Below are 8,521 nucleotides of genomic sequence, written 5' to 3' on the forward strand. Positions count from 1 at the left end.
GCCAGGGCATACTGCTCACGGACACCCGCATACACCAGCGTCTCCCTGGAACCCACTGAAGCTCTCAGCCCCTTCATCTCTCACAGGTTATTATCTTAATAACCTCTTTTCTGCTTTTCTGACCAACAGTGTGGCTCATCCCTCAGCCCCGCAGGGTTCCACATGTCCTCTTTCTTCAAAACAAGTCTGACCGCAACACTGTCGTCACCCGGCTGTAATTCTCCAAAGGTTCCCATTAATCACCACTGTCATGGTTAAGAATGGTAATTATATTTATTTAAAAAAAACACACAATAAGAATGACCAGTCCCTTCTGTCTCCCTTCACTATTTTGGGCACTCTGCTAAGTGCTTTGCAAACCTTGAAATTCGTCTGCTTCTCAGAACAGCTTTATGAAGCAGATATTTCAGAGTCTCAGAGAGGTTTAGTCATTTTCCCAGGATCACACAGCAGCAGAGGTGTAAACTCAAACAATGATTCTTAAGATAATGGTAGAAACTACCACACATACAGGTACCTTGTAAAATAAAACCTGGTCCATGAGGGTGTCCTCCAAGTCTCTCCATGACTGGGCCACCTCCTGTCTGCTCTCATCTCCCTCTGGGCCATTGTACTTCACCTACTTTTCTTCTATGCAGAATATCTTCACCCAGTCTCCTATACCTTTTCATAAGCTGCTCACTTCATGTAGAATGCCTTTGACAAGCTCATACAAATCCACTAAAGCCCAACTGGAATGTTCCCTCCTTCCTTCTCAATTCCAAAGCATGCTGTGATTCATTTCTTCACTCACTCTCCCAGCACGCAGGTGGCATTATCAGGCAGGCTGACCTCCCCACCCAGAGGAGACCGGATGTGTACAATGAACAGACATAAACTGCACAAAACATGGTATGGTAGGACTGGCCTCCAAGGACATACACGTCTTCATCCCCATAGCCTGCAAATGTTGCATGGCAAAAGCAATCTTGCAAATGGGATTGTGGAGGATCTTGTGATGGGGAGGTGATCTTGGATTCTCCAGGAGGTACCTAGATAGTCCCAAGAATCCATGTAAGACAAATGGCAGAAACTGTGACACAGAAGAGGAGGACACACAGTGGTAATAGCAGGACAGGAGAACTGTTCTTTTCAGGTAGAGAAAGTGGCCACAGGCAGAGGAGTACAGGTGGGTACCAGAGGGTGAGAAGGCTCCAGAACAGCCAGCCTTGCCAACTTTTTGACTTTCACCCAGTGGAACTCATCTCAGACATCAACCATCTGAAACTGTGAGATAATGAATGCTCATGTAAAGCCACTGCATTTGGTAATCTTTAACAGTAGCGAGGAGAAAGTAAAACCACTGGTAAGAACTGTCACCAAAGAGGAAGAAAGGATTCTCTTGGTCTCCTAGTTCCCAGGGATCTAGCATGTAGCCAGTGCTCCATTAATGGGTGCTTAATGCCCAAGTGACACTCAGAAAGCTTGGTGACTTACACAATTTCTCAAGACTCAAGTCATGACTGAGCCAAGATTCAGACTGAGGCCACTGGCTTTGAATACTCCACTTTCCTATCTCCTCCAATTTACATGTCCTTCTCCTGCCTAGAAGCTTTCATGGGATAAAATGCAAGTATGCCTAGTGTTTTCTGGAATCCTGAGGGCAGTCTAATGGCCCCAAGTCATGATGAACAGGGTGGGGATGCTGTACCCATGGCTAGGGAACAGTGGGGCCTCTCCCTAATCACAAGACTTCCACCAAGAAGGCCATCCATCAGGGGTGGGGGCAGCTTAGAAGCTTTGTGCCTGTTTCCCATAGACTTCCCCAGAGGAGACTTCAAGTGACATTCACCTATGGAAATTGTGGTTATTGTTCTTTTCATGTGTCCCTTTGTGGTATAAGCTTTGAGTTTAGAAGATCAGTTTAAAAATATGATCTTACCTTTGAATGAACACTATTATGAACAACAATGACAAAAAAACAAAGGGTTCAAAATTCACTTTCAAAGTGTAAAGACATCAGAGAGCCCAGAGACGTGTGTATAAATGTCCATCTAGAAAGTTCCCAGGGGCCAGGCAGCAGAAACCCTGCTCTGTCTGAGATCTCTGCTTCCTACTCTAGCTCCTCTCTGTGCTCCACTGTGAGGTCAGGGCCAGGGCAGCATGTTCAGGACTACACAGGCTCAGGACTGGATTCCAGAGTGACTGAGTCCTTGACTGAATACAAAATGCCACTCAGGGATGTGGGTTTTTGTCCTTGCTCTCCCCTACTCTACATGGCCTTGGGCAAGTCACTTACCCTCTGTGGGCTTCACATTCTTCATCTGTACCATGGGCAAAATCTGAGGTCTCTGCTTACCATGGAACAAAGAAATTCTGAAAGACTGGCGAGCTCTAATCATGATCTTCTGGAAGGTATTTTGTGGCCTTGCTTCAGGACACACTCAGCAGGAGTCCACCAGCTCTTAACCCTTAGCATGACACAGACAGGAGGAAGTGCCCTGTTCCTCTGTTTCCTCTGTTTGACATTGGGCATGTGGCTGGCTTAATTATGGGTTACAAAAGAAAGTCAACTCCTTAGAATAAAGGTATTGATCACTTACTTTTTATCATACTCAATTCAGTACCAGAACCCTGTGTCAATGGAGTTCAAATGGACTCACGTGACCCAAGAACCTAGAATGTAGGAAATTAATATAAATTTTTACCAATTGACACCCCAGCACACCTAACCAAAGCAATGTAAATTTTTTTAAAGTCCATTGAAAATGTGCTTAAAATAAAAACCCTTAACCACATAAGAAAATGATGTGCCATGAGTGAACACCAGCAGACAGCACCTGGGACCCTTGGGAACTCAGGAGGATGGAGCAACAATCTAGGAGACACTGTAAGTTAGAGATGGGAGAAAATATTTTAAAAGAGAATGGAAATTATAAGAAACGGTGACACTATGAAGAAAGAACAAGCAACTTATGCAGTCATGCAATAATTAACTTATCTTTATATAATGATGGTGATTGATCACAAGTTGACTATTTAAAAAGATCCACAAGTTTGCTACTGAAGGAGAGAGGAAGAAGGGAGGAGAAAAGAAAAGATAGAAGAAAGAAGCCGAGCGGGCGGAAGGCGCCCTCTCCGCCGCCTTGGCCCGGGCCCTTCCCGCCTCCGGCGACCGCCGGCCGCTTTGTTTTCCCCGCCTCAGCGCTTCGGGCGACTTGGGAGGGCTCCCACCCCGGCTGAGCAGAGAACGCGGCGGCAGGAAGGGCGGCTGACCGCACCGGGACTCGCAGGGACCCAGGAGTCCGGCCGCCGGGAGGGCCGCGAGACGAGATCGAGGAGGGAGCCAGAGCGCCGCGGCCCGGTGTAGCGGGCTCGGGGCGCCCGTGAGCACGGACCTCCCCGTCGGGGGGGGCGATGTTCCCCTCGCCCGTGGGCTCTTCGGGCAGCCAGGGCATCCCGCCACTGGGACCAGGGCCCCCTCAGTGGGCACCCCCCGAGGCTGCTCCATGGAGACTCTGTGTTCCCCTCCCCGCCTGGCAGTGCCGGCGTCCCCGCGAGGGTCGCCGTGCTCCCCTACACCCCGGAAGCCGCGTCGGGGGACACAGGAGTTCTCCGCTGTGCTTGCGTGCCCTAGGCCAAACCCCGGGCGTCCTCTCTGAGCCTGGGGCCTGGGGAGCAGGCGCCACGGGCCCCGGTGATGCGGGGCCCTCGAACCTCCGTGTGCACCGGTGGCTGGGCCCCGGATGGCCTGAAGTACCTCGGGGGACAGGCCGGGCAGTTCAGCGATCCGCAATCCCCAGCGGGCGAGGATGCCGATGTCGCGGTGTGCCCGGGCGGCGGAGAGGAGGAAGAGGGCGGAGGCAGCTTCCCGCACTTGGGCGCTCGCTCCTGCGCACCTCCGGGCCGCTGCCCCGAGCCCCGGCGTCCTCGGGAATCTCCGACCAGCTCTGCCTCGGTTCCGCCTGGGCCAGACCCGGGTCTCGAGTCCCAGCCTGATCCAGCCGCCTGCCCGCCTCAGGATCCCGGCTCCCGGCCTCCGCCGCCACCTGTGGGCCTCTCCACCGAGCCCGCGTGTCCCGGGGCGTCTCCCGAGGCGTCCCTGCAGGGCCAGGAGGCTGCAGTCGATGGAAACCCCCCGCTAGCGGCCCCCGAGGCTTCAGCCGTTACCTCCTCGACGGTCAGCGCAGCTCCGGCCATGCCGGGCGATCTCCGCCAAGAACATTTCGATCGTCTGATCCGCCGGTCGAAACTTTGGTGTTATGCGAAGGGCTTCGCCCTGGACACTCCGAGTTTGCGCCGGGGTCGAGCGGCCGCCAGCGAAAGGGTCTGCCCGGGGAGCAGCCAAGAAACGCCGGCGGCCACCTCCGCCCCAGCGCAGCGCGCAGCCCCGCCGCCCTGCACCTACACTCCCCACCACGAGCACCTTCAGCCTTCTGGACTGCTTTCCCTGCCCTCCGGCCCTGGTTGTGGGGGAGGACGGAGACTTAGGGCCTGCATCCTCGCTTCGCCTCCAAGGAGACGCCAAACCCCCGCCTGCCCACCCCCTCTGGCGGTGGCAGATGGGGGGACCCGCTGTTCCTGAGCCCCCAGCCTCAAATTCTGGGGGGTCAACCTGGAAGAACTCTAAGCGTTTGATCTTTTCTGCCAAGTGGGGGAAATTGGGGCTACTGCCAAACTGCGGGCTTGAGGAGACAGCCTCATTTCTCACATTTGCCTGTTCCCTTCCTTTACCTTTTATGGACTGTGGGCAGAAAGACCTCAAATGACAGTGATCCTCAAGCACCTAAGAGGTCGGGGTGAGGTTCCCCCCAACTCATATTTGCAGAGGAACCAAGGGCTGGAGTCGGGAGAAGGCTTGACCCCAAAAGGCTGAATGACACAGATTCCAATCCCTCCTCCACTTCAGCTCTCTGGGGCAGGGCCTTCACACCCCAGGCGGGGAGAAGGAGGCATGCTCAAAGACTGGTGGTGGTGGGGGGAATGGTGGGGGAGACCTTGGTGATGGATAAACCGGTTGTTTCTGCGTTGGAGGGCAAGCCTCCGGGTGTGGGGGCTGTGATAGGGGTGGGAAGGTGATTGGCAGCGCCCTGGGGGCATCCCGCCCCGCCGCCCAGGCCTTTAACCCTTCACTCCCTTTAGGCCTTTCCATGCCTCTTAGCACCACCCCATCTGTAATAGGGGTTGGGGGCAAATCACCCCCTTCCTGTTTCCTTCCTATGGCACCCTAAGTTCGGGTGACCCCTTAATTGATAAGATCTTCCATATCAGTCACCAGCCTTTCCCTTTTGTCCAGTTTTGGAGTTTCTCCCTTCAGTTATCCCCTTTGCTTTTTGTTCGTAAGCTCTTGATGGTGAAAGAGCACCTCCACCTTGGTAAATCAGCCTCCTCCCCAAGTGGCTCCTTGTAGGAAGAGAGCAGTGCTGAGGAACCTCTTCCCCATTGAGGACTTTGCCTGGGGAAGGGGCCTGAGACTGTCCCAGGCAAAGTAATGGAAGGTGGAAGAAATCAATAAAGTCAGACCAAACAAGTCGCCTTTCGAGGTCCACTCCACAGATTCATGGATGGGAGGGGGTGGAAGTAGAGGGCTGGCCTGAGTCCATTCTTTGGACACCCAAACAGCCCCCTAAAGGATGGAGACAAAACAAACTGCTTTTTGCAGAATGCTTAATGAGAGGGCTCTTGGCCTAACCTCAGGGATCCCCAAGGGTCTCCTGGGGTTTGAAGGAGAAAGTTTGGGTTTGGATGGGACCTGAGATACTTTCTTCCTCCTCTAGCCTCAGGCATTTCAGGAGTTGTCAGGGATCTGATGGATCCCAAGGGGGCAGGGCCACGGGATTAGGTTTGAGGTCAGAGGTTCTGTTTTCCAGGCAGAGGGGAGAGATAGGCCTGGGCCAGGCCCCGGCCAGGAGGGTTCCCTGGAGCGGGAGAGAACTGGAATGAATGCACTCTCCTCCACCCAGGTGAGGTCAGAGGAGGCCAGGTCTCTGGGAGGTTCCCGGCTGAAGTGTGAGGGGCAGCTGGGGGACCCTTCTGCCCACATCGCGCTAGTGAATAGCGCTCCCTCTTCCCCCCAAACCGGGGTGAAGGAGGAATAATTCCCACATACAACACTGGGGAAGGACTTGTCTCCTTTTCTGTGAAAAAGTTGTTATTGTTTGCATAGAGCAGATTCTTGAGAAAAACTGTTTTGGACCACAAAATTGTGTTTGTTTTAAAAAAAAAAAAAAAAAAAAAGAAAAGATAGAGGAGAGTGCAAGAGACAGAGAACAGAAACGTTCTTCTCTATATAACACTGCCAACTACCAAATACCAAATGTAGAAGGAAAAATAAAATTGGAAAGGTCACCATTTTATACCAATCTAATCATTTATGGAAAAAGATCATCAATGGCTACCACTAGATGAAAGGTTTGAGGAGCAAGACATTTCGACCTGAAAGTAACAAATGACTTACTAAGTGCAGCAGGGAAATCAACTTTATGACAATGGAGGGATTGACATATACCACATATATAAGTGATCCTACTAGGTAGCATCAAAAATAAACTGACATTAGAAGCTCCTGGTGTGATGTGATGGGAAGGAAATCAGCACCACATGTTCATTTGCTCTGCTCAGAAAGTGCTTAAGGTAAACCTAGGCAGGAAACAGACCTGCAAATCTGAAACGTGGGCATCCTTAAGACAAGAAGCCTATGCTGTTTGTGAAAAAATAAAACTACTCGAGATTAAAATAGATAAGAGATGTGCATAAACTAAAACAATGGGTGAACCTTGAATGGATACTAGATTGAAAAAAATAAGTCCAAGAACTTATTTGGTTATGAGCTATGTGTTAGATGATGCTACTGAATCATTGTGAAGTTTCTTGGGTGTGATAATGGTACTGTGACTGTATAGGAGAATGTTCTCATACACAGGAGACACATACTGATATATTTGCAGGTGAAGGGGTGGGGATATAGCTCAGTTGGTAGAGTGCTTACCTCACATGCATAAGCCCTGGGTTCAATACCCAACATCACACACGCACACAAAAAAGTGAAATATTTGCAGGTGAGATGCTTTGATACCTAAATTTCACTTCAAATGATTGTCAAAAATGTGTGTATATATAAATGTATAAACACTGAAGCCCTATGTATATTTACAAGGAGTTACTGAAGGAAAGATAAAGAGGATGTTGGAAAGGAAGAGGATGAAAACACAGTTGCTAAGAGCTCTCCAGTCATGAATCCTCACAGAAACTTACTGAGCCTTATTGAGACATGTAAAGATAAACACACACCCACGCATGTCATATTAAAAGTACCAGAATTACCTAAGGGAATGAGAAAAATCTTAGCAAAAAGGTCGATTACAACAGTGACTTACATAGCAGACCTCATAGCAACAATAAAGACTGTAAAACAATGAAATAACAGTTTCAGAGCACTGAGGAAAAGTAAGTGTCAACTTAGAAATTCCTAGCTAACATATCATTAAAGGTAAGGACAGAGTGAAGACATATTTGGGCAAAGACAAAGGGAGTTAACCATCTTAGACCTTTACTGAATGAACTACGACAGGGCTTATTTCAGGAAGAAGGAAACTGAACTCAGAAGGAAAGCCTACAATAGGAGCAATGGTGAGAAAAGAAACTATACACTTCAGTAAACATTAATGATAACAGATAATAAAAACAACAGGAATAATTACAACAGCAAGTGATCCTGACTGAAAATTAAAATAACTGCTAAAACCCTAAAAACATAATATACATTTACCAAATTAGAAAAGAGAGGAAAAAATTCTTATTAGTTAATCACTAGAAAGTGCTGATGGAAAAGAGTGTGGCAGTCCTTCAAAAGCTTGCCGTTACCAGGAGAGGGAACTAAACTGACACTTCTCTAAAGAAGAAACACAAATGGCCAACAAATATGAAAAATGTTCAACATCTCTAGCAACCAGGGAAATGCAAATCAAGACTACGCTAAGATTTCATCTCATTCTGGTCAGAATGGCAGTCAAAAAAAAAAAAAAAAAAAAAGAATACCTACTATAACTGGAGCCGGTGGCACACACCTGTAATGCCAGAGACTCAGGAAGCTGAGGCAGGGGAATCCAGAGTTCAAAGTTAGCCTTGGTAAAAGTGAGACTCTAGGCATTTCAGTGAGACCTTGTCTCTAAAAATACAAAATAGGGCTGGGGAGCGTACTCCATAGCTAAATGTTCCTGAGTTCAGTCCCCAGTACCCTAAAAACAAACAAACAAAGAACAATAATAGATACTGGTGACAATGTGGGAGGAAAGGTACACTGATACTGTTGGGAAAACTGCAAATTAGTGTAACCCTCTGGAAAGCAATATGCAGATTCCTCAATAAAACTAGGAATGGACCTACCATATGACCCACCTATCCCACTTCTCAGCATACATCCAAAAGGACTAAAATCAGCCTACTACAATAATATAGTCACTTCAATGTTTATAATAGCACAATTCACAATAGCCAAATTATGGAACCAGCCCAGCTGCCCATCAATGGAAGAATGGATTAA

General features: G+C 49.0%; 1 pseudogene across 1 annotated transcript; it reads left to right on the top strand.

Annotated features, from left to right (window-relative positions):
• The first annotated feature begins 3,205 nt into the window (after positions 1 to 3,205).
• LOC306650189 (elongin BC and Polycomb repressive complex 2-associated protein-like) lies at positions 3,206 to 5,509 on the top strand (annotated as a pseudogene). Its single transcript has one exon. The product of its transcript is annotated as an elongin BC and Polycomb repressive complex 2-associated protein-like (transcript).
• Positions 5,510 to 8,521: the final 3,012 nt, after the last annotated feature.

Source organism: Sciurus vulgaris (genome assembly GCF_902686455.1).
Source record: "Sciurus vulgaris genome assembly, chromosome: 18".
Taxonomy (NCBI): domain Eukaryota; kingdom Metazoa; phylum Chordata; class Mammalia; order Rodentia; family Sciuridae; genus Sciurus; species Sciurus vulgaris.